Consider the following 24,188-nt stretch of genomic DNA (forward strand, 5'->3'; position numbering starts at 1 on the left):
GGCAAAGGAGTAAGGGGAGAGGGGGGTGGGCAAAGGAGTAAGGGGAGAGGGGGGGCAAAGGAGTAAGGGGAGAGGGGGGGCAAAGGAGTAAGGGGAGAGGGGGGCAAAGGAGTAAGGGGAGAAGGGGCAAAGGAGTAAGGGGAGAAGGGGGGCAAAGGAGTAAGGGGAGAGGGGGGCAAAGGAGTAAGGGGGAGAGGGGGGCAAAGGAGTAAGGGGAGAGGGGGGCAAAGGAGTAAGGGAGAGGGGGGCAAAGGAGTAAGGGGAGAGGGGGCAAAGGAGTAAGGGGGGCAAAGGAGTAAGGGGAGAGGGGGGCAAAGGAGTAAGGGGAGAGGGGGGCAAAGGAGTAAGGGGAGAGGGGGGCAAAGGAGTAAGGGGAGAGGGGGGCAAAGGAGTAAGGGGAGAGGGGGGCAAAGGAGTAAGGGGAGAGGGGGGCAAAGGAGTAAGGGGAGAGGGGGGCAAAGGAGTAAGGGGAGAGGGGGGCAAAGGAGTAAGGGGAGAGGGGGGGCAAAGGAGTAAGGGGAGAGGGGGGCAAAGGAGTAAGGGGAGGGGGGCAAAGGAGTAAGGGGAGGGGGGGCAAAGGAGTAAGGGGAGAGGGGGGCAAAGGAGTAAGGGGAGAGGGGGGCAAAGGAGTAAGGGGAGAGGGGGGCAAAGGAGTAAGGGGAGAGGGGGGCAAAGGAGTAAGGGGAGGGGGGGGCAAAGGAGTAAGGGGAGAGGGGGGCAAAGGAGTAAGGGAAGAGGGGGGCAAAGGAGTAAGGGGAGAGGGGGGCAAAGGAGTAAGGGGAGGGGGGGCAAAGGAGTAAGGGGAGGGGGGGCAAAGGAGTAAGGGGGGGCAAAGGAGTAAGGGGAGAGGGGGGCAAAGGAGTAAGGGGAGAGGGGGGCAAAGGAGTAAGGGGGAGAGGGGGGCAAAGGAGTAAGGGGAGAGGGGGGCAAAGGAGTAAGGGGAGAGGGGGGCAAAGGAGTAAGGGGAGAGGGGGGCAAAGGAGTAAGGGGAGAGGGGGGCAAAGGAGTAAGGGGAGGGGGGGGCAGATGAGTAAGGGGAGAGGGGGGGCAAAGGAGTAAGGGAAGAGGGGGGGCAAAGGAGTAAGGGGAGAGGGGGGCAAAGGAGTAAGGGGAGGGGGGGGGCAAAGGAGTAAGGGGAGGGGGGGCAAAGGAGTAAGGGGGGCAAAGGAGTAAGGGGAGAGGGGGGCAAAGGAGTAAGGGGAGAGGGGGCAAAGGAGTAAGGGGAGAGGGGGGCAAAGGAGTAAGGGGAGAGGGGGGCAAAGGAGTAAGGGGGGCAAAGGAGTAAGGGGAGAGGGGGGCAAAGGAGTAAGGGGAGAGGGGGGCAAAGGAGTAAGGGGAGAGGGGGGCAAAGGAGTAAGGGGAGAGGGGGGCAAAGGAGTAAGGGGAGAGGGGGGCAAAGGAGTAAGGGGAGAGGGGGGCAAAGGAGTAAGGGGAGAGGGGGGGCAAAGGAGTAAGGGGAGAGGGGGGCAAAGGAGTAAGGGGAGGGGGGGCAAAGGAGTAAGGGAGGGGGGGCAAAGGAGTAAGGGGAGAGGGGGGCAAAGGAGTAAGGGGAGAGGGGGGCAAAGGAGTAAGGGGAGAGGGGGGCAAAGGAGTAAGGGAAGAGGGGGGCAAAGGAGTAAGGGGAGAGGGGGGCAAAGGAGTAAGGGGAGGGGGGGCAAAGGAGTAAGGGGAGGGGGGGCAAAGGAGTAAGGGGGGCAAAGGAGTAAGGGGAGAGGGGGGCAAAGGAGTAAGGGGAGAGGGGGGCAAAGGAGTAAGGGGAGAGGGGGGCAAAGGAGTAAGGGGAGAGGGGGGCAAAGGAGTAAGGGGAGAGGGGGGCAAAGGAGTAAGGGGAGAGCGGGGCAAAGGAGTAAGGGGAGGGGGGGGCAGACGAGTAAGGGGAGAGGGGGGCAAAGGAGTAAGGGAAGAGGGGGGCAAAGGAGTAAGGGGAGAGGGGGGCAAAGGAGTAAGGGGAGGGGGGGGCAAAGGAGTAAGGGGAGGGGGGGCAAAGGAGTAAGGGGGGCAAAGGAGTAAGGGGAGAGGGGGGCAAAGGAGTAAGGGAGAGGGGGGCAAAGGAGTAAGGGAGAGAGGGGGGCAAAGGAGTAAGGGGAGAGGGGGGCAAAGGAGTAAGGGGAGAGGGGGGCAAAGGAGTAAGGGGGGCAAAGGAGTAAGGGGAGAGGGGGGCAAAGGAGTAAGGGGAGAGGGGGGCAAAGGGAGTAAGGGGAGAGGGGGGCAAAGGAGTAAGGGGAGAGGGGGGCAAAGGAGTAAGGGGAGAGGGGGGCAAAGGAGTAAGGGGAGAGGGGGGCAAAGGAGTAAGGGGAGAGGGGGGGCAAAGGAGTAAGGGGAGAGGGGGGCAAAGGAGTAAGGGGAGGGGGGGCAAAGGAGTAAGGGGAGGGGGGGCAAAGGAGTAAGGGGAGAGGGGGGCAAAGGAGTAAGGGGAGAGGGGGGCAAAGGAGTAAGGGGAGGGGGGGGCAAAGGAGTAAGGGGAGAGGGGGGCAAAGGAGTAAGGGAAGAGGGGGGCAAAGGAGTAAGGGGAGAGGGGGGTAAAGGAGTAAGGGGAGGGGGGGCAAAGGAGTAAGGGGAGGGGGGGCAAAGGAGTAAGGGAGAGGGGGGCAAAGGAGTAAGGGGAGAGGGGGGCAAAGGAGTAAGGGGAGAGGGGGGCAAAGGAGTAAGGGGAGAGGGGAGCAAAGGAGTAAGGGGAGAGGGGGGGCAAAGGAGTAAGGGGAGGGGGGGGCAAAGGAGTAAGGGGAGGGGGGGGCAAAGGAGTAAGGGGAGAGGGGGGCAAAGGAGTAAGGGGAGGGGGGGGCAAAGGGGTAAGGGGAGAGGGGGGCAAAGGAGTAAGGGGAGAGGGGGGCAAAGGAGTAAGGGGAGAGGGGGGGCAAAGGAGTAAGGGGAGAGGGGGGCAAAGGAGTAAGGGGAGAGGGGGGCAAAGGAGTAAGGGAGAAGGGGGCAAAGGAGTAAGGGGAGAAGGGGGGCAAAGGAGTAAGGGGAGAAGGGGGGCAAAGGAGTAAGGGGAGAGGGGGGCAAATGAGTAAGGGGAGAGGGGGGCAAAGGAGTAAGGGGAGAGGGGGGCAAAGGAGTAAGGGGAGAGGGGGCAAAGGAGTAAGGGGAGAGGGGGGCAAAGGAGTAAGGGGAGGGGGGGCAAAGGAGTAAGGGGAGAGGGGGGCAAAGGAGTAAGGGGAGAGGGGGGCAAAGGAGTAAGGGGAGAGGGAGGCAAAGGAGTAAGGGGAGGGGGGGCAAAGGAGTAAGGGGAGAGGGGGGCAAAGGAGTAAGGGGAGAGGGGGGCAAAGGGGAGAGGGGGGGCAAAGGAGTAAGGGGAGAGGGGGGCAAAGGAGTAAGGGGAGAAAGGGGCAAAGGAGTAAGGGGAGAGGGGGGCAAAGGAGTAAGGGGAGAGGGGGGGCAAAGGAGTAAGGGGAGAGGGGGCAAAGGAGTAAGGGGAGAGGGGGGCAAAGGAGTAAGGGGAGAGGGGGGCAAAGGAGTAAGGGGAGAGGGGGGCAAAGGAGTAAGGGGAGAGGGGGGCAAAGGAGTAAGGGGAGGGGGGGCAAAGGAGTAAGGGGAGAGGGGGGCAAAGGAGTAAGGGGAGAGGGGGGCAAAGGAGTAAGGGGAGAGGGGGCAAAGGAGTAAGGGGAGAGGGGGGCAAAGGAGTAAGGGGAGAGGGGGGCAAAGGAGTAAGGGGAGGGGGGGGGCAAAGGAGTAAGGGGAGGGGGGGCAAAGGAGTAAGGGGGGCAAAGGAGTAAGGGGAGAGGGGGGCAAAGGAGTAAGGGGAGAGGGGGGCAAAGGAGTAAGGGGAGGGGGCAAAGGAGTCAAGGGAGAAGGGGGCAAAGGAGTAAGGGGAGAGGGGGGCAAAGGAGTAAGGGGAGAGGGGGGGCAAAGGAGTAAGGGGAGAGGGGGGCAAAGGAGTAAGGGGAGAGGGGGGCAAAGGAGTAAGGGGAGAGGGGGCAAAGGAGTAAGGGGAGAGGGCGGCAAAGGAGTAAGGGGAGAGGGGGGTAAAGGAGTAAGGGGAGAGGGGGGCAAAGGAGTAAGGGGAGAGGGGGGCAAAGGAGTAAGGGGAGAGGGGGGCAAAGGAGTAAGGGGAGAGGGGGGCAAAGGAGTAAGGGGGAGAGGGGGGGCAAAGGAGTAAGGGGAGAGGGGGGGCAAAGGAGTAAGGGGAGAGGGGGGCAAAGGAGTAAGGGGAGAGGGGGGCAAAGGAGTAAGGGGAGAGGGGGGCAAAGGAGTAAGGGGAGTGGGGCAAAGGAGTGGGGGGGAGGGGGCAAAGGAGGGGGGCAAAGGAGTAAGGGGAGAGGGGGGCAAAGGAGTAAGGGGAGAGGGGGGCAAAATGAGTGGGGGAGGGGGCAAACGAGTGGGGCAAAGGAGTGGGGGGGAGGGGGGCAAAGGAGTGGGGGGGAGGGGGGCAAAGGAGTGGGGGGGAGCGGGGGCAAAGGAGTGGGGGAGGGGGGGCAAAGGAGTGGGGGGGGCAAAGGAGTGGGGGGGGAGGGGGGGCAAAGGAGTGGGGGGGAGGGGGGGCAAAGGAGTGGGGGGAGGGTGGGCAAAGGAGTGGGGGGGAGGGGGGGGCAAAGGAGTGGGGGGGAGGGGGGGGCAAAGGAGGGGGGGGAGGGGGGGGCAAAGGAGTGGGGGGGGAGGGGGGGGCAAAGGAGTGGGGGGGAGGGGGGCAAATCAGTGGGGGGGAGGGGGGGGCAAATCAGTGGGGGGGAGGGGGGGGGCAAATGAGTGGGGGGGAGGGGGGGCAAAGGAGTGGGGGGGAGGGGGGGCAAAGGAGTGGGGGGGAGGGGGGGCAAAGGAGTGGGGGGAGGGGGGGGCAAAGGAGTGGGGCGGAGGGGGGGCAAAGGAGTGGGGGGGGAGGGGGGGGCAAAGGAGTGGGGGGGAGGGGGGGGCAAAGGAGTGGGGGGGAGGGGGGGCAAAGGAGTGGGGGGGAGGGGGGGCAAAGGAGTGGGGGGGAGGGGGGGCAAAGGAGTGGGGGGGGGAGGGGGGCAAAGGAGTGGGGGGGAGGGGGGAAAGGAGTAGGGGGGAAAAGGAGTGGGGGGGGAAAGGAGAGGGGGGAAAAGGAGTGGGGGGGGAGGGGGGGCATAGGAGTGGGGGGGAGGGGGGGCAAAGGAGTGGGGGGGAGGGGGGGCAAAGGAGTAGGGGGGAAAAGGAGTGGGGGGGGAAAGGAGAGGGGGGAAAAGGAGTGGGGGGGAGGGGGGGCATAGGAGTGGGGGGGAGGGGGGGCAAAGGAGTGGGGGGGAGGGGGGCAAAGGAGTGGGGGGGAGGGGGGGCAAAGGAGGGGGGCAAAGGAGTGGGGGGGAGGGGGGGCAAAGGAGTGGGGGGGAGGGGGGCAAAGGAGGGGGAGGGGGGGGCAAAGGAGGGGGGTGGGGGGGAGGGGGGCAAAGGCGGGGGAGGGGGGGCAAAGGCGGGGAGGGGGGCAAAGGCGGGGAGGGGGGCAAAGACGGGGGTGGGGGAGGCAAAGGAGTGGGGGGGCAAAGGAGTGGGGGAGGAGGGGGCAAAGGAGTGGGGGAGGAGGGGGGCAAAGGAGTGGGGGGAGGGGGGCAAAGGAGTGAGGGGAGGGGGGCAAAGGAGTGGGCGGGGGGAGGGGGGCAAAGGCGGGGGAGGGGGGCAAAGGCGGGGGAGGGGGGGCAAAGGCGGGGGAGGGGGGGCAAAGGCGGGGGGAGGGGGGCAAAGGCGGGGGAGGGGGGCAAAGGCGGGGGGATAGGGGGCAAAGGCGGGGATGGGGAGGGGGGTGGGGGCAAAGGAGGGTAGTGGGGGCAAAGGAGGGGGAGGGCGGTGGAGGGGGGCAAAGGAGTGGGGGGGAGAAGGAGTGGGGGGGAGGGGGGAAAAGGAGTGGGGGGGGAGGGGGGGAAAAGGAGTGGGGGGGGAGGGGGGGAAAAGGAGTGGGAGGGTAGGGGGGGCAAAGGAGTGGGGGGGAGCGGGGGCAAAGGAGTGGGGGGGAGGGGGGGCAAAGGAGTGGGGGGGCAAAGGAGTGGGGGGGAGGGGGGGCAAAGGAGTGGGGGGGAGGGGGGGCAAAGGAGTGGGGGGGAGGGGGGGCTAAGGAGTGGGGAGGGTGGGCAAAGGAGTGGGGGGGAGGGGGGGGCAAAGGAGTGGGGGGGAGGGTGGGCAAAGGAGTGGGGGGGAGGGGGGGGGCAAAGGAGTGGGGGGGAGGGGGGGCAAAGGAGTGGGGGGGAGGGGGGGCAAAGGAGTGGGGGGGAGGGGGGGCAAAGGAGTGGGGGGGAGGGGGGGCAAAGGAGTGGGGGGGGAGGGGGGGCAAAGGAGTGGGGGGGAGGGGGGGCAAAGGAGTGGGGGGGAGGGGGGGCAAAGGAGTGGGGGGGAGGGGGGGCAAAGGAGTGGGGGGGAGGGGGGGGCAAAGGAGTGGGGGGGAGGGGGGGCAAAGGAGTGGGGGGGAGGGGGGGCAAAGGAGTGGGGGGGAGGGGGGGCAAAGGAGTGGGGGGGGGGAGGGGGGCAAAGGAGTGGGGGGGAGGGGGGAAAAGGAGTAGGGGGGAAAAGGAGTGGGGGGGGAAAGGAGAGGGGGGAAAAGGAGTGGGGGGGGAGGGGGGGCATAGGAGTGGGGGGGAGGGGGGGCAAAGGAGTGGGGGGGAGGGGGGGCAAAGGAGTGGGGGGGAGGGGGGGCAAAGGAGTGGGGGGGAGGGGGGGCAAAGGAGTGGGGGGGAGGGGGGCAAAGGAGTGGGGGGAGGGGGGGCAAAGGAGTGGGGGGGAGGGGGGGCAAAGGAGTGGGGGGGAGGGGGGGGCAAAGGAGTGGGGGGGAGGGGGGGGCAAAGGAGTGGGGGGGAGGGGGGGCAAAGGAGTGGGGGGGAGGGGGGGCAAAGGAGTGGGGGGGAGGGGGGGCAAAGGAGTGGGGGGGGGAGGGGGGCAAAGGAGTGGGGGGGAGGGGGGAAAAGGAGTAGGGGGGAAAAGGAGTGGGGGGGGAAAGGAGAGGGGGGAAAAGGAGTGGGGGGGGAGGGGGGGCATAGGAGTGGGGGGGAGGGGGGGCAAAGGAGTGGGGGGGAGGGGGGGCAAAGGAGTAGGGGGGAAAAGGAGTGGGGGGGGAAAGGAGAGGGGGGAAAAGGAGTGGGGGGGAGGGGGGGCATAGGAGTGGGGGGGGAGGGGGGGCAAAGGAGTGGGGGGGAGGGGGGCAAAGGAGTGGGGGGGAGGGGGGGCAAAGGAGGGGGGCAAAGGAGTGGGGGGGAGGGGGGGCAAAGGAGTGGGGGGGAGGGGGGCAAAGGAGGGGGAGGGGGGGCAAAGGAGGGGGGTGGGGGGGAGGGGGGCAAAGGCGGGGGAGGGGGGGCAAAGGCGGGGAGGGGGGCAAAGGCGGGGAGGGGGGCAAAGACGGGGGTGGGGGAGGCAAAGGAGTGGGGGGGCAAAGGAGTGGGGGAGGAGGGGGCAAAGGAGTGGGGGAGGAGGGGGGCAAAGGAGTGGGGGGAGGGGGGCAAAGGAGTGAGGGGAGGGGGGCAAAGGAGTGGGCGGGGGGAGGGGGGCAAAGGCGGGGGAGGGGGGCAAAGGCGGGGGAGGGGGGGCAAAGGCGGGGGAGGGGGGGCAAAGGCGGGGGGAGGGGGGCAAAGGCGGGGGAGGGGGGCAAAGGCGGGGGGATAGGGGGCAAAGGCGGGGATGGGGAGGGGGGTGGGGGCAAAGGAGGGTAGTGGGGGCAAAGGAGGGGGAGGGCGGTGGAGGGGGGCAAAGGAGTGGGGGGGAGAAGGAGTGGGGGGGAGGGGGGAAAAGGAGTGGGGGGGGAGGGGGGGAAAAGGAGTGGGGGGGGAGGGGGGGAAAAGGAGTGGGAGGGTAGGGGGGGCAAAGGAGTGGGGGGGGAGCGGGGGCAAAGGAGTGGGGGGGAGGGGGGGCAAAGGAGTGGGGGGGCAAAGGAGTGGGGGGGAGGGGGGGCAAAGGAGTGGGGGGGAGGGGGGGCAAAGGAGTGGGGGGGAGGGGGGGCTAAGGAGTGGGGAGGGTGGGCAAAGGAGTGGGGGGGAGGGGGGGGCAAAGGAGTGGGGGGGAGGGTGGGCAAAGGAGTGGGGGGGAGGGGGGGGGCAAAGGAGTGGGGGGGAGGGGGGGCAAAGGAGTGGGGGGGAGGGGGGGCAAAGGAGTGGGGGGGAGGGGGGGCAAAGGAGTGGGGGGGAGGGGGGGCAAAGGAGTGGGGGGGAGGGGGGGCAAAGGAGTGGGGGGGAGGGGGGGCAAAGGAGTGGGGGGGAGGGGGGGCAAAGGAGTGGGGGGGAGGGGGGGGCAAAGGAGTGGGGGGGGGCAAAGGAGTGGGGGGGGCAAAGGAGTGGGGGGGGGGCAAAGGAGTGGGGGGGGGCAAAGGAGTGGGGGGGGCAAAGGAGTGGGAGGGAGGGGGGGGCAAAGGAGTGGGGGGGGGCAAAGGAGTGGGAGGGAGGGGGGGCAAAGGAGTGGGGGGGAGGGGGGGCAAAGGAGTGGGGGGGAGGGGGCAAAGGAGTGGGGGGAGGGGGCAAAGGAGTGGGGGGGGCAAAGGAGTGGGGGGGGGCAAAGGAGGGGGCAAAGGAGTGGGGGGGAGGGGGCAAAGGAGTGGGGGGGGCAAAGGAGTGGGGGGGAGGGGGGCAAAGGAGTGGGGGGGGAGGGGGGGCAAAGGAGTGGGGGGGGAGGGGGGGCAAAGGAGTGGGGGGAGGGGGGGGGCAAAGGAGTGGGAGGGAGGGGGGGGCAAAGGAGTGGGGGGGAGGGGGGCAAAGGAGTGGGGGGGAGGGGGGGCAATGGAGTGGGGGGGAGGGGGGGCAAAGGAGTGGGGGGGGGAGGGGGCAAAGGAGTGGGGGGGGGGGAGGGGGGCAAAGGAGTGGGGGGGAGGGGGCAAAGGAGTGGGGGGGGAGGGGGCAAAGGAGTGGGGGGGGGAGGGGGCAAAGGAGTGGGGGGGGAGAGGGGGCAAAGGAGTGGGGGGGGGAGGGGGCAAAGGAGTGGGGGGGGGAGGGGACAAAGGAGTGGGGGGGAGGGGGCAAAGGAGTGGGGGGGGGAGGGGGCAAAGGAGTGGGGGGGAGGGGGCAAAGGAGTGGGGGGGGAGGGGGCAAAGGAGTGGGGGGGCAAAGGAGTGGGGGGGGAGGGGGCAAAGGAGTGGGGGGGGGAGGGGGCAAAGGAGTGGGGGGGGGGAGGGGGCAAAGGAGTGGGGGGGGCAAAGGAGTGGGGGGGGCAAAGGAGTGGGGGGGAGGGGGGCAAAGGAGTGGGGGGGAGGGGGGCAAAGGAGTGGGGGGTGGGGGGGCAAAGGAGGGGGTGGGGGGGAGGGGGGCAAAGGCGGGGGAGGGGGGGCAAAGGCAGGGGAGGGGGGGCAAAGGCGGGGGGGGTGGGGGCAAAGGAGGGGGTGGGGGCAAAGGAGGGGAGTGGGGGCAAAGGAGGGGGAGGGGGGCAAAGGAGTGGGGGGGCAAAGGAGTGGGGGGGGAGGGGGGAAAAGGAGTGGGGGGGAGGGGGGGAAAAGGAGTGGGGGGGAGGGGGGGCATAGGAGTGGGGGGGAGGGGGGGCAAAGGAGTGGGGGGGAGGGGGGGCAAAGGAGTGGGGGGGAGGGGGGGGCAAAGGAGTGGGGGGGAGGGGGGCAAAGGAGTGGGGGGGAGGGGGGGCAAAGGAGGGGGGCAAAGGAGTGGGGGGGAGGGGGGCAAAGGAGTGGGGGGGAGGGGGGGCAAAGGAGTGGGGGGTAGGGGGGAAAGGAGTGGGGGGGAGGGGGGCAAAGGAGGGGGAGGGGGGGGCAAAGGAGGGGGGTGGGGGGGAGGGGGGGCAAAGGCGGGGGAGGGGGGCAAAGGAGTGGGCGGGGGGAGGGGGGGCAAAGGCGGGGGGAGGGGGGGCAAAGGCGGGGGAGGGGGGGCAAAGGCGGGGGGAGGGGGGCAAAGGCGGGGGAGGGGGGCAAAGGCGGGGGATAGGGGGCAAAGGCGGGGATGGGGAGGGGGGTGGGGGCAAAGGAGGGTAGTGGGGGCAAAGGAGGGGGAGGGCGGTGGAGGGGGGCAAAGGAGTGGGGGGGAAAAGGAGTGGGGGGGAGGGGGGAAAAGGAGTGGGGGGGAGGGGGGAAAAGGAGTGGGGGGGAGGGGGGAAAAGGAGTGGGGGGGAGGGGGGGAAAAGGAGTGGGGGGGGAGGGGGGGAAAAGGAGTGGGAGGGTAGGGGGGGAAAAGGAGTGGGGGGTGGGGGGGCAAAGGAGGGGGAGGGGGGCAAAGGCGGGGGGAGTGGGGGCAAAGGCGGGGGAGGGGGGTGGGGGCAAAGGAGGGGAGTGGGGGCAAAGGAGGGGGAGGGGGGCAATGGAGGAGGGTGGGGGGGTGGAGGGGGGCAAAGGAGTGGGGGGGGGCAAAGGTGTGGGGGGGGCAAAGGAGTGGGGGGGGGAGGGGGGGCAAAGGAGTGGGGGGGGAGGGGGGGCAAAGGAGTGGGGGGGAGGGGGGGCAAAGGAGTGGGGGGAGGGGGGGCAAAGGAGTGGGGGGAGGGTGGGCAAAGGAGTGGGGGGAGGGTGGGCAAAGGAGTGGGGGGAGGGGGGCAAAGGAGTGGGGGGGAGGGGGGCAAAGGAGTGGGGGGGGAGGGGGGCAAAGGAGTGGGGGGGAGGGGGGCAAAGGAGTGGGGGGGAGGGGGGGCAAAGGAGTGGGGGGGAGGGGGCAAAGGAGTGGGGGGGAGGGGGGCAAAGGAGTGGGTGGGAGGGGGGGGCAAAGGAGTGGGTGGGAGGGGGGGCAAAGGAGTGGGTGGGGGGGAGGGGGGGCAAAGGAGTGGGGGGAGGGGGCAAAGGAGTGGGGGGGAGGGGGCAAAGGAGGGGAGAGGGGGGCAAAGGAGTGGGGGGGAGGGGGGCAGTGGGGGGGAGGGGGGCAAAGGAGTGGGGGGGAGGGGGGCAGTGGGGGGGAGGGGGGCAAAGGAGTGGGGGGGAGGGGGGCAAAGGAGTGGGGGGGCAAAGGAGGGGGGAGGGGGGGCAAAGGAGGGGGGGCAAAGGAGGGGGGGCAAAGGAGGGGGGAGGGGGGGCAAAGGAGTGGGTGGGAGGGGGGCAAAGGAGTGGGTGGGAGGGGGGCAAAGGAGTGGGGGGGAGGGGGCAAAGGAGGGGAGAGGGGGGCAAAGGAGTGGGGGGGAGGGGGCAAAGGAGTGGGGGGGAGGGGGGGCAAAGGAGTGGGGGGAGGGGGGGCAAAGGAGTGGGGGGAGGGGGGGCAAAGGCGGGGGAGGGGGGGCAAAGGCGGGGGGAGGGGGGGCAAAGGTGGGGGGTGGGGGAGGGGGGCAAAGGCGGGGGAGGGGGGGGCAAAGGCGGGGGGAGGGGGGGCAAAGGTGGGGGGTGGGGGAGGGGGGCAAAGGCGGGGGGGAGGGGGGGCAAAGGCGGGGGGAGGGGGGGCAAAGGCGGGGGGAGGGGGGGCAAAGGCGGGGGTGGGGGAGGGGGGGCAAAGGCGGGTGGTGGGGGCCAAAGGAGGGGGGAGGGGGGTGGGGGCAAAGGAGGGTGGAGGGGGGCAAAGGAGGGGGGTGGAGGGGGGCAAAGGAGGGGGGTGGGGGGGAGGGGGGCAAAGGAGTGGGGAGGAGGGGGGCAAAGGAGTGGGGAGGAGGGGGCAAAGGAGTGGGGGGTGGGGGGGCAAAGGAGTGGGGGGGAGGGGGGCAAAGGAGTGGGGGGGAGGGGGGCAAAGGAGTAGGGGGGAGGGGGGCAAAGGAGTGGGGGGAGGGGGGCAAAGGAGTGGGGGGAGGGGGGGCAAAGGAGTGGGGGTGAGGGGGGCAAAGGAGTGGGGGGAGGGGGGGCAAAGGAGTGGGGGAGGGGGGGTAAAGGAGGGTGGGAGGAGGGGGCAAAGGAGTGGGGGGAGGGGGGCAAAGGAGTGGGGGAGGGGGCAAAGGAGTGGGGGGGAGGGGGGCAAAGGAGTGGGGGGAGGGGGGCAAAGGAGTGGGGGGGAGGGGGGGCAAAGGAGTGGGGGGGAGGGGCAAAGGAGTGGGGGGAGGGGGGGCAAAGGAGTGGGGGGGAGGGGGCAAAGGAGTGGGGGGGAGGGGTGGCAAAGGAGTGGGGGGGGAGGGGTGGCAAAGGAGTGGGGGGGAGGGGGGGGCAAAGGAGTGGGGGGGAAGGGGGGGCAAAGGAGTGGGGGGGAGGGGGCAAAGGAGTGGGGGGGAGGGGTGGCAAAGGAGTGGGGGGGAGGGGTGGCAAAGGAGTGGGGGGGAGGGGGGGCAAAGGAGTGGGGGGGAAGGGGGGGCAAAGGAGTGGGAGGGAAGGGGGGGCAAAGGAGTGGGAGGGAAGGGGGGGCAAAGGAGTGGGGGGAGGGGGCAGAGTGGGGGGGGAGGGGGCAAAGGAGTGGGGAGGGGGCAAAGGAGTGGTGGGGGGGGAGTGGGCAAAGGAGTGGTGGGGGGCGGGGGCAAAGGATTGGTGGGGGAGGGGGCAATGGAGTGGTGGGGGGGAGGGGGCAAAGGAGTGGTGGGGCTGAGGGGGCAAAGGAGTGGTGGGGGGGGAGGGGGCAAAGGAGTGGTGGGGGGGAGGGGGCAAAGGAGTGGTGGGGGGAGGGGGCAAAGGAGGGGTGGCAAAGGTGGTGGGGGGGAGGGGGGGCAAAGGAGTGGGGGGGAGGGGGGCAAAGGAGTGGGGGGGAGGGGGCAAAGGAGTGGGGGGAGGGGGGGCAAAGGAGGGGGGGCAAAGGAGGGGGGTGGGAGGGAGGGAGGGGGGCAAAGGAGGGGGGTGGGGGGGGAGGGGGGCCAAGGAGTGGTGGGGGGAGGGGGCAAAGGAGTGGTGGGGGGAGGGGGCAAAGGAGTGGTGGGGGGAGGGGGCAAAGGAGTGGGGGGGAGGGGGCAAAGGAGTGGGGGGGAGGGGGCAAAGGAGTGGGGGGGGAGGGGGCAAAGGAGTGGGGGGGAGGGTAGGGGGAGGGGGCAAAGGAGTGGGGGGGGAGGGTAGGGGAGGGGGCAAAGGAGTGGGGGGGGAGAGGAAGGGGAGTGGGGGGGAGAGGAAGGGGAGTGGGGGGGAGAGGAAGGGGAGTGGGGGGGAGGGGGCAAAGGAGTGGTGGGGGGGAGGGGGCAAAGGAGTGGTGGGGGGAGGGGGCAAAGGAGTGGTGGGGGGGAGGGGGCAAAGGAGTGGGGGGGGGGAGGGGGCAAAGGAGTGGGGGGGAGGGGGCAAAGGAGTGGGGGGGAGGGTAAGGGGAGTGGGGGGAGGGTAAGGGGAGTGGGGGGAGGGTAAGGGGAGTCGGGGGAGGGGGCGAAGGAGTGGGGGGAGGGGGCGAAGGAGTGGGGGGGAGGGGGCAAAGGAGTGGTGGGGGGCAAAGGAGTGGTGGGGGGGAGGGGGCAAAGGAGTGGTGGGGGGGAGGGGGCAAAGGAGTGGTGGGGGGGAGGGGGCAAAGGAGTGGGGGGAAGGGGGCAAAGGAGTGGGGGGGGAGGGGGCAAAGGAGTGGTGGGGGGGAGGGGGCAAAGGAGTGGTGGGGGGGAGGGGGCAAAGGAGTGGTGGGGGGGAGGGGGCAAAGGAGTGGTGGGGGGGAGGGGGCAAAGGAGTGGTGGGGGGGAGGGGGCAAAGGAGTGGTGGGGGGGGAGGGGGCAAAGGAGTGGTGGGGGGAGGGGGCAAAGGAGTGGTGGGGGGGAGGGGGCAAAGGAGTGGTGGGGGGAGGGGGCAAAGGAGTGGTGGGGGGAGGGGGCAAAGGAGTGGGGGGGGAGGGTAGGGGGAGGGGGCAAAGGAGTGGGGGGGGAGGGTAGGGGAGGGGGCAAAGGAGTGGGGGGGAGAGGAAGGGGAGTGGGGGGGGGGAGAGGAAGGGGAGTGGGGGGGGAGAGGAAGGGGAGTGGGGGGGAGAGGAAGGGGAGTGGGGGGGAGAGGAAGGGGAGTGGGGGGAGGGGGCAAAGGAGTGGTGGGGGGGAGGGGGCAAAGGAGTGGTGGGGGGGAGGGGGCAAAGGAGTGGGGGGGAGGGGGCAAAGGAGTGGGGGGGGAGGGGGCAAAGGAGTGGGGGGGGAGGGGGCAAAGGAGTGGGGGGGAGGGGGCAAAGGAGTGGGGGGGATGTGGCAAAGGAGTGGGGGGGAGGGGGCAAAGGAGTGGGGGGGAGGGTAAGGGGAGTGGGGGGAGGGTAAGGGGAGTCGGGGGAGGGGGCGAAGGAGTGGGGGGGAGGGGGCGAAGGAGTGGGGGGGAGGGGGCAAAGGAGTGGTGGGGGGCAAAGGAGTGGTTGGGGGGAGGGGGCAAAGGAGTGGTGGGGGGGAGGGGGCAAAGGAGTGGTGGGGGGGAGGGGGCAAAGGAGTGGGGGGGAGGGGGCAAAGGAGTGGGGGGAGGGGGCAAAGGAGTGGGGGGGAGGGGGCAAAGGAGTGGGGGGGGAGGGGGCAAAGGAGTGGGGGGGAGGGGGCAAAGGAGTGGGGGGGAAGGGGGGGCAAAGGAGTGGGAGGGAAGGGGGGGCAAAGGAGTGGGAGGGAAGGGGGGCAAAGGAGTGGGGGGAGGGGGCAGAGTGGGGGGGGAGGGGGCAAAGGAGTGGGGAGGGGGCAAAGGAGTGGTGGGGGGGAGTGGGCAAAGGAGTGGTGGGGGGGCGGGGGCAAAGGAGTGGTGGGGGGGCGGGGGCAAAGGAGTGGTGGGGGCGGGGGCAAAGGAGTGGTGGGGGGGAGGGGGCAAAGGAGTGGTGGGGGGGAGGGGGCAAAGGAGTGGTGGGGCTGAGGGGGCAAAGGAGTGGTGGGGGGGGAGGGGGCAAAGGAGTGGTGGAGGGGAGGGGGCAAAGGAGTGGTGGGGGGAGGGGGCAAAGGAGGGGTGGCAAAGGTGGTGGGGGGGGAGGGGGGGCAAAGGAGTGGGGGGGAGGGGGGCAAAGGAGTGGGGGGAGGGGGGGCAAAGGAGGGGGGTGGGAGGGAGGGGGGCAAAGGAGGGGGGTGGGAGGGAGGGGGCAAAGGAGGGGGGTGGGGGGGAGGGGGGCCAAGGAGTGGTGGGGGGAGGGGGCAAAGGAGTGGTGGGGGGAGGGGGCAAAGGAGTGGTGGGGGGAGGGGGCAAAGGAGTGGGGGGGAGGGGGCAAAGGAGTGGGGGGGAGGGGGCAAAGGAGTGGGGGGGGAGGGTAGGGGGAGGGGGCAAAGGAGTGGGGGGGAGGGGGCAAAGGAGTGGGGGGGGAGGGTAGGGGGAGGGGGCAAAGGAGTGGGGGGGGAGGGTAGGGGAGGGGGCAAAGGAGTGGGGGGGGAGAGGAAGGGGAGTGGGGGGGAGAGGAAGGGGAGTGGGGGGGAGGGGGCAAAGGAGTGGTGGGGGGAGGGAGCAAAGGAGTGGTGGGGGGAGGGGGCAAAGGAGTGGGGGGGAGGGGGCAAAGGAGTGGGGGGGGGAGGGGGCAAAGGAGTGGGGGGGAGGGGGCAAAGGAGTGGGGGGGAGGGTAAGGGGAGTGGGGGGAGGGTAAGGGGAGTGGGGGAGGGTAAGGGGAGTCGGGGGAGGGGGCGAAGGAGTGGGGGGGAGGGGGCAAAGGAGTGGTGGGGGGCAAAGGAGTGGTGGGGGGGGAGGGGGCAAAGGAGTGGTGGGGGGGAGGGGGCAAAGGAGTGGTGGGGGGGAGGGGGCAAAGGAGTGGTGGGGGGGAGGGGGCAAAGGAGTGGGGGGAGGGGGCAAAGGAGTGGGGGGGGAGGGGGCAAAGGAGTGGGGGGGAGGGGGCAAAGGAGTGGTGGGGGGGAGGGGGCAAAGGAGTGGTGGGGGGGAGGGGGCAAAGGAGTGGTGGGGGGGAGGGGGCAAAGGAGTGGTGGGGGGGAGGGGGCAAAGGAGTGGTGGGGGGGAGGGGGCAAAGGAGTGGTGGGGGGGGAGGGGGCAAAGGAGTGGTGGGGGGGAGGGGGCAAAGGAGTGGTGGGGGGGAGGGGGCAAAGGAGTGGTGGGGGGGAGGGGGCAAAGGAGTGGTGGGGGGGAGGGGGCAAAGGAGTGGTGGGGGGAGGGGGCAAAGGAGTGGTGGGGGGAGGGGGCAAAGGAGTGGGGGGGGAGGGTAGGGGGAGGGGGCAAAGGAGTGGGGGGGGAGGGTAGGGGAGGGGGCAAAGGAGTGGTGGGGGGAGGGGGCAAAGGAGTGGGGGGGGGGAGGGGGCAAAGGAGTGGGGGGGGAGGGGGCAAAGGAGTGGGGGGGAGGGTAAGGGGAGTGGGGGGAGGGTAAGGGGAGTGGGGGGAGGGTAAGGGGAGTCGGGGGAGGGGGCGAAGGAGTGGGGGGAGGGGGCGAAGGAGTGGGGGGGAGGGGGCAAAGGAGTGGTGGGGGGCAAAGGAGTGGTGGGGGGCAAAGGAGTGGTGGGGGGGAGGGGGCAAAGGAGTGGTGGGGGGGAGGGGGCAAAGGAGTGGTGGGGGGGAGGGGGCAAAGGAGTGGGGGGAAGGGGGCAAAGGAGTGGGGGGGGAGGGGGCAAAGGAGTGGTGGGGGGGAGGGGGCAAAGGAGTGGTGGGGGGGAGGGGGCAAAGGAGTGGTGGGGGGGAGGGGGCAAAGGAGTGGTGGGGGGGAGGGGGCAAAGGAGTGGTGGGGGGGAGGGGGCAAAGGAGTGGTGGGGGGGAGGGGGCAAAGGAGTGGTGGGGGGAGGGGGCAAAGGAGTGGTGGGGGGGAGGGGGCAAAGGAGTGGTGGGGGGAGGGGGCAAAGGAGTGGTGGGGGGAGGGGGCAAAGGAGTGGGGGGGGAGGGTAGGGGGAGGGGGCAAAGGAGTGGGGGGGGAGGGTAGGGGAGGGGGCAAAGGAGTGGGGGGGAGAGGAAGGGGAGTGGGGGGGGGAGAGGAAGGGGAGTGGGGGGGGGAGAGGAAGGGGAGTGGGGGGGAGAGGAAGGGGAGTGGGGGGGAGAGGAAGGGGAGTGGGGGGGAGAGGAAGGGGAGTGGGGGGAGGGGGCAAAGGAGTGGTGGGGGGGAGGGGGCAAAGGAGTGGTGGGGGGGAGGGGGCAAAGGAGTGGGGGGGAGGGGGCAAAGGAGTGGGGGGGGAGGGGGCAAAGGAGTGGGGGGGGAGGGGGCAAAGGAGTGGGGGGGAGGGGGCAAAGGAGTGGGGGGGATGTGGCAAAGGAGTGGGGGGGAGGGGGCAAAGGAGTGGGGGGGAGGGTAAGGGGAGTGGGGGGAGGGTAAGGGGAGTCGGGGGAGGGGGCGAAGGAGTGGGGGGGAGGGGGCGAAGGAGTGGGGGGGAGGGGGCAAAGGAGTGGTGGGGGGCAAAGGAGTGGTTGGGGGGAGGGGGCAAAGGAGTGGTGGGGGGGAGGGGGCAAAGGAGTGGTGGGGGGGAGGGGGCAAAGGAGTGGGGGGGAGAGGGCAAAGGAGTGGGGGGAGGGGGCAAAGGAGTGGGGGGGGAGGGGGCAAAGGAGTGGGGGGGGAGGGGGCAAAGGAGTGGGGGGGAGGGGGCAAAGGAGTGGGGGGGAAGGGGGGGCAAAGGAGTGGGAGGGAAGGGGGGGCAAAGGAGTGGGAGGGAAGGGGGGCAAAGGAGTGGGGGGAGGGGGCAGAGTGGGGGGGGAGGGGGCAAAGGAGTGGGGAGGGGGCAAAGGAGTGGTGGGGGGGAGTGGGCAAAGGAGTGGTGGGGGGGCGGGGGCAAAGGAGTGGTGGGGGGGCGGGGGCAAAGGAGTGGTGGGGGCGGGGGCAAAGGAGTGGTGGGGGGGAGGGGGCAAAGGAGTGGTGGGGGGGAGGGGGCAAAGGAGTGGTGGGGCTGAGGGGGCAAAGGAGTGGTGGGGGGGGAGGGGGCAAAGGAGTGGTGGAGGGGAGGGGGCAAAGGAGTGGTGGGGGGAGGGGGCAAAGGAGGGGTGGCAAAGGTGGTGGGGGGGAGGGGGGGCAAAGGAGTGGGGGGGAGGGGGGCAAAGGAGTGGGGGGAGGGGGGGCAAAGGAGGGGGGTGGGAGGGAGGGGGGCAAAGGAGGGGGGTGGGAGGGAGGGGGCAAAGGAGTGGTGGGGGGGAGGGGGCAAAGGAGTGGTGGGGGGAGGGGGCAAAGGAGTGGTGGGGGGGAGGGGGCAAAGGAGTGGTGGGGGGAGGGGGCAAAGGAGTGGGGGCTGAGGGGGCAAAGGAGTGGGGGGTAGGGGGCAAAGGAGTGGGGGGGGTAGGGGGCAAAGGAGTGGGGGGGAGGGGGCAAAGGAGTGGTGGGGGGAGGGGGCAAAGGAGTGGTGGGGGGGGAGGGGGCAAAGGAGTGGTGGGGGGAGGGGGCAAAGGAGTGGGGGCTGAGGGGGCAAAGGAGTGGGGGGTAGGGGGCAAAGGAGTGGGGGGGGTAGGGGGCAAAGGAGTGGGGGGGAGGGGGCAAAGGAGTGGGGGGGGAGGGTAGGGGGAGGGGGCAAAGGAGTGGGGGGGAGGGGGCAAAGGAGTGGGGGGGGAGGGTAGGGGGAGGGGGCAAAGGAGTGGGGGGGGAGGGTAGGGGAGGGGGCAAAGGAGTGGGGGGGGAGAGGAAGGGGAGTGGGGGGGAGAGGAAGGGGAGTGGGGGGGAGGGGGCAAAGGAGTGGTGGGGGGAGGGAGCAAAGGAGTGGTGGGGGGAGGGGGCAAAGGAGTGGGGGGGAGGGGGCAAAGGAGTGGGGGGGGGAGGGGGCAAAGGAGTGGGGGGGAGGGGGCAAAGGAGTGGGGGGGAGGGTAAGGGGAGTGGGGGGAGGGTAAGGGGAGTGGGGGAGGGTAAGGGGAGTCGGGGGAGGGGGCGAAGGAGTGGGGGGGAGGGGGCAAAGGAGTGGTGGGGGGCAAAGGAGTGGTGGGGGGGAGGGGGCAAAGGAGTGGTGGGGGGGAGGGGGCAAAGGAGTGGTGGGGGGGAGGGGGCAAAGGAGTGGTGGGGGGGAGGGGGCAAAGGAGTGGGGGGAGGGGGCAAAGGAGTGGGGGGGGAGGGGGCAAAGGAGTGGGGGGGAGGGGGCAAAGGAGTGGTGGGGGGGAGGGGGCAAAGGAGTGGTGGGGGGGAGGGGGCAAAGGAGTGGTGGGGGGGAGGGGGCAAAGGAGTGGTGGGGGGGAGGGGGCAAAGGAGTGGTGGGGGGGAGGGGGCAAAGGAGTGGTGGGGGGGAGGGGGCAAAGGAGTGGTGGGGGGGAGGGGGCAAAGGAGTGGTGGGGGGGAGGGGGCAAAGGAGTGGTGGGGGGGAGGGGGCAAAGGAGTGGTGGGGGGAGGGGGCAAAGGAGTGGTGGGGGGAGGGGGCAAAGGAGTGGGGGGGGAGGGTAGGGGGAGGGGGCAAAGGAGTGGGGGGGGAGGGTAGGGGAGGGGGCAAAGGAGTGGGGGGGGAGAGGAAGGGGAGTGGGGGGGAGAGGAAGGGGAGTGGGGGGAGAGGAAGGGGAGTGGGGGGGGAGAGGAAGGGGAGTGGGGGGGGAGAGGAAGGGGAGTGGGGGGGAGAGGAAGGGGAGTGGGGGGGAGGGGGCAAAGGAGTGGTGGGGGGGAGGGGGCAAAGGAGTGGGGGGGAGGGGGCAAAGGAGTGGGGGGGAGGGGGCAAAGGAGTGGGGGGGAGGGTAAGGGGAGTGGGGGGAGGGTAAGGGGAGTGGGGGGAGGGTAAGGGGAGTCGGGGGAGGGGGCGAAGGAGTGGGGGAGGGGGCGAAGGAGTGGGGGGGAGGGGGCAAAGGAGTGGTGGGGGGCAAAGGAGTGGTGGGGGGGGAGGGGGCAAAGAAGTGGTGGGGGGGAGGGGGCAAAGGAGTGGTGGGGGGGAGGGGGCAAAGGAGTGGGGGGGAGGGGGCAAAGGAGTGGGGGGAGGGGGCAAAGGAGTGGGGGGGGAGGGGGCAAAGGAGTGGGGGGGGGAGGGGGCAAAGGAGTGGTGGGGGGGAGGGGGCAAAGGAGTGGTGGGGGGAGGGGGCAAAGGAGTGGTGGGGGGGAGGGGGCAAAGGAGTGGTGGGGGGGAGGGGGCAAAGGAGTGGTGGGGGGGAGGGGGCAAAGGAGTGGTGGGGGGGAGGGGGCAAAGGAGTGGTGGGGGGGAGGGGGCAAAGGAGTGGTGGGGGGGAGGGGGCAAAGGAGTGGTGGGGGGAGGGGGCAAAGGAGTGGTGGGGGGGAGGGGGCAAAGGAGTGGTGGGGGGAGGGGGCAAAGGAGTGGGGGCTGAGGGGGCAAAGGAGTGGGGGGTAGGGGGCAAAGGAGTGGGGGGTAGGGGGCAAAGGAGTGGGGGGTAGGGGGCAAAGGAGGGGAGGGTAAGGGGCAAAGGAGGGGAGGGTAAGGGGAGTGGGGGGGAGGGTAAGGGGAGTGGGGGGAGGGGGCAAAGGAGTGGGGGGGGTAGGGGGCAAAGGAGTGGGGGGGGTAGGGGCAAAGGAGTGGGGGGGGTAGGGGGCAAAGGAGTGGGGGGGGTAGGGGGCAAAGGAGTGGGGGGGGGTAGGGGCAAAGGAGTGGGGGGGGTAGGGGGCAAAGGAGTGGGGGGGGTAGGGGGCAAAGGAGTGGGGGGGGTAGGGGGCAAAGGAGTGGGGGGGCAGGGGGCAAAGGAGTGGGAGGGGTAGGGGGCAAAGGAGTGGGGGGGTAGGGGGCAAAGGAGTGGGGGGGTAGTGGGCAAAGGAGTGGGGGGGGTAGGGGGCAAAGGAGTGGGGGGGTAGGGGGCAAAGGAGGGGCAGGGGAGTGGGGGGGAGGGGCAGGGGAGTGGGGGGGAGGGGCAGGGGAGTGGGGGGGGAAGGGGGAGGGTAAGGGGAGTGGGGGTGGGGAGGAGAGGGAGGGTTGGGGGTGGGGAGGAGGGTAAGGGGTTGAGGGGGAGGGTAAGGGGTTGAGCGGAACGGGGAGGGGAGGGGGAGGGTAAGGCGAGTGGGTGGAAGGTAAGGAAAGGTCGGGGGAGGGGATGTCAGGGTGTGGGAGGGCAGAGTCGGGGAGGGGAGGGCAGAGTCGGGGGAGGGGAGGGCAGAGTGGGAGGGCAGAGTCGGGGGAGGGGAGGGCAGAGTCGGGGGAGGGGAGGGCAGAGTCGGGGGAGGGGAGGGCAGAGTCGGGGGAGGGGAGGGCAGAGTCGGGGGAGGGGAGGGCAGAGTCGGGGGAGGGGAGGGCAGGGTCGGGGGAGGGGAGGGCAGGGTCGGGGGAGGGGAGGGCAGGGTCGGGGGAGGGGAGGGCAGGGTCGGGGGAGGGGAGGTCGGGGGAGGGGAGGGCAGGGTCGGGGGAGGGGAGGGCAGGGTCGGGGGAGGGGAGGGCAGGGTCGGGGGAGGGGAGGGCAGGGTCGGGGGAGGGGAGGGCAGGGTCGGGGGAGGGGAGGGCAGGGTCGGGGGAGGGGAGGGCAGGGTCGGGGGAGGGGAGGGCAGGGTCGGGGGAGGGGAGGGCAGGGTCGGGAGAGGGCAGGGCAGGGTCGGGGAGGGCAGGGCAGGGTCGGGGAGGGCAGGGCAGGGTCGGGGGAGGGCAGGGCAGGGTCGGGGGAGGGCAGGGCAGGGTCGGGGGAGGGCAGGGCAGGGTCGGGGAGGGCAGGGCAGGGTCGGGGGAGGGGAAGGGGAGGGGAGGTCAGGGAGGGGGAGGGTAAGGGTAAGAATATAAGTACGAGGAATAGGCCATCTGGCCCCTCGAGCCTGCTCCACCATTCAATGAGATCATGGCTGATCTTTTGTGGACTCAGCTCCACTCTCCGGCCTGAACACCATAACCCTTAATCCCTTTATTCTTCAAAAAACTATCTATCTTTATCTTAAAAACATTTAATGAAGGAGCCTCTACTGCTTCACTGGGCAAGGAATTCCATAGATTCACAACCCTTTGGGTGAAGAAGTTCCACCTAAACTCAGTCCTAAATCTACTTCCCCTTATTTTGAGGCTATGCCCCCTCGTTCTGCTTTCACCCGCCAGTGGAAACAACCTGCCCGCATCTATCCTATCTATTCCCTTCATAATTTTATATGTTTCTATAAGATCCCCCCATATCCTTCTAAATTCGAACGCGTACAGTCCCAGTCTACTCAACCTCTCCTCGTAATCCAACCCCTTCAGCTCTGGGATTAACCTGGTGAATCTCCTCTGCACACCCTCCAGTGCCAGTACGTCCTTTCTCAAGTAAGGAGACCAGAACTGAACACAATACTCCAGGTGTGGCCTCACTAACACCTTATACAATTGCAGCATAACCTCCCTAGTCTTAAACTCCATCCCTCTAGCAATGAAGGACAAAATTCCATTTGCCTTCTTAATCACCTGTTGCACCTGTAAACCAACTTTTTGCGACTCATGCACTAGCACACCCAGGTTTCTCTGCACAGCAGCATGTTTTAATATTTTATCATTTAAATAATAATCCCTTTTGCTGTTATTCCTACCAAAATGGATAACCTCACATTTGTCAACATTGTATTCCATTTGCCAGACCCTAGCCCATTCACTTAGCCTATCCAAATCCCTCTGTAGACTTCCAGTATCCTCTGCACTTTTTGCTTTACCACTTATCTTGGTGTCTGTCGTCTGCAAACTTGGACACATTGCCCTTCGTCCCCAACTCCAAATCATCTATGTAAATTGTGAACAGTTGTGGGCCCAACACTGATCCCTGAGGGACACCACTAGCTACTGATTGCCAACCAGAGAAACACCCATTAATCCCCACTCTTTGCTTTCTATTAATTAACCAATCCTCTATCCATGCTTTCCCCTTAATGCCATGCATCTTTATCTTATGCAGCAACCTTTTGTGTGGCACCTTGTCAAAGGCTTTCTGGAAATCCAGATATACCACATCCATTGGCATAGGGGAGGGTAAGGGGTAGAGGGGGAGGGTAAGGGGTAGAGGGGGAGGGTAAGGGGTAGAGGGGAGGGGGGTGTGGTGGGGGAGGGGGAGGGGGCGGGAAGGGGTGGGGAGGGGGTGGGGAGGGGGCGGGGAGGGGGGGGGCGGAGGGGGAGGGGGTGGGAAGGGGAGGGGGTGGGAAATGGGCGAGGGGGAGGTGAGGGGAGGAGGGAGGGGGAGGAGGGGTAGGGTAAAGGGAGGAGGGGGAGCAGAGGGAGGGTAAGGGAAGCGGGTGGAGGGGAGGTCGGGGGTCTGGGAGGACCGGGTCGAGGAGGGAGGCCCGGTTCGGGGGAGGGGAGGCCCGGTTCGGGGGAGGGGAGGCCCGGTTCGGGGGAGGGGAGGCCCGGTTCGGGGGAGGGGAGGCCCGGTTCGGGGGAGGGGAGGCCCGGTTCGGGGGAGGGGAGGCCCGGTTCGGGGGAGGGGAGGCCCGGTTCGGGGGAGGGGAGGCCCGGTTCGGGGGAGGGGAGGCCCGGTTCGGGGGAGGGGAGGCCCGGTTCGGGGGAGGGGAGGCCCGGTTCGGGGGAGGGGAGGCCCGGTTCGGGGGAGGGGAGGCCCGGTTCGGGGGAGGGGAGGCCCGGTTCGGGGGAGGGGAGGCCCGGTTCGGGGGAGGGGAGGCCCGGTTCGGGGGAGGGGAGGCCCGGTTCGGGGGAGGGGAGGCCCGGTTCGGGGGAGGGGAGGCCCGGTTCGGGGGAGGGGAGGCCCGGTTCGGGGGAGGGGAGGCCCGGTTCGGGGGAGGGGAGGCCCGGTTCGGGGGAGGGGAGGCCCGGTTCGGGGGAGGGGAGGCCCGGTTCGGGGGAGGGGAGGCCCGGTTCGGGGGAGGGGAGGCCCGGTTCGGGGGAGGGGAGGCCCGGTTCGGGGGAGGGGAGGCCCGGTTCGGGGGAGGGGAGGCCCGGTTCGGGGGAGGGGAGGCCCGGTTCGGGGGAGGGGAGGCCCGGTTCGGGGGAGGGGAGGCCCGGTTCGGGGGAGGGGAGGCCCGGTTCGGGGGAGGGGAGGCCCGGGCAGAGTCGGGGGAGGGGAGGCCCGGGCAGAGCCGGGGGGAGGGGGGGGGGGCAGGGCAGAGCCGGGGGGAGGGGGGGGGGGCAGGGCAGAGCCGGGGGGAGGGGGGGGGGCAGGGCAGAGCCGGGGGGAGGGGGGGGGGCAGGGCAGAGCCGGGGGGAGGGGGGGGGGCAGGGCAGAGCCGGGGGGAGGGGGGGGGGGGCAGGGCAGAGCCGGGGGGAGGGGGGGGGGCAGGGCAGAGCCGGGGGAGGGGGGGGCAGTGTCGGGGAGGGGGGAGCGGAGTCGGGGGGAGGGGGAGGAGAGGGTGAAGGGAGGGTACAGTAAGGGGGAGCACGGGCGGGAGGTTAGGGGGAGTGGCGAATAGGGGATGGGATGGAGCGGGGGGGTGGCAAGGGGGGGGCGGAGTCAAGTGTGGCTTGGCAGGCAATTATTATCAGCTTGAATTCAGTCAAGATGAATGATCGCACCCTATTTCACCAAGGGGAAAAACAACACATCAGGATTTAACCGAAGAAATTTGTGGTTAAAACTCTAATGGATTGTTTGGAAGTCTTACACTTAGTTGGTACTTTACCATCTGTCTCCTATTTTGTATGCAATGAATTACTTTGCGGTGACTCGTGTGGACAAATGTGGCAGCCATTTTGCAAACATGAAGATCTCAAAAACAGTATAAGATGAATGACCAATCTTTTTAATCATAATTGCGGGTGTTATTTTAGGCGGGATGTGGAAGAGCAACAACCAGTGTCACTCTCTGGGTGAAAAAGGTTTTCCTCAGATTCCTTCTAAACTTCCTGAACCATGAAAAGCTTTTCCTCACATTCCCTCTAGCCCCTTAACGTAAATGTTATTGTTCCTTCCAAGG

At 69.4% G+C, this 24,188-nt stretch overlaps 1 protein-coding gene across 4 annotated transcripts in view; it reads left to right on the forward strand.

Moving 5' to 3' along the window:
* Positions 1-24,188, forward strand: part of rhogd (ras homolog gene family, member Gd) — a 29,330-nt gene that overhangs the window by 431 nt on the left and 4,711 nt on the right. The window lies entirely within an intron of this gene.

This window comes from Scyliorhinus torazame, chromosome 5, assembly GCF_047496885.1.
Source record: "Scyliorhinus torazame isolate Kashiwa2021f chromosome 5, sScyTor2.1, whole genome shotgun sequence".
Classification (NCBI taxonomy): domain Eukaryota; kingdom Metazoa; phylum Chordata; class Chondrichthyes; order Carcharhiniformes; family Scyliorhinidae; genus Scyliorhinus; species Scyliorhinus torazame.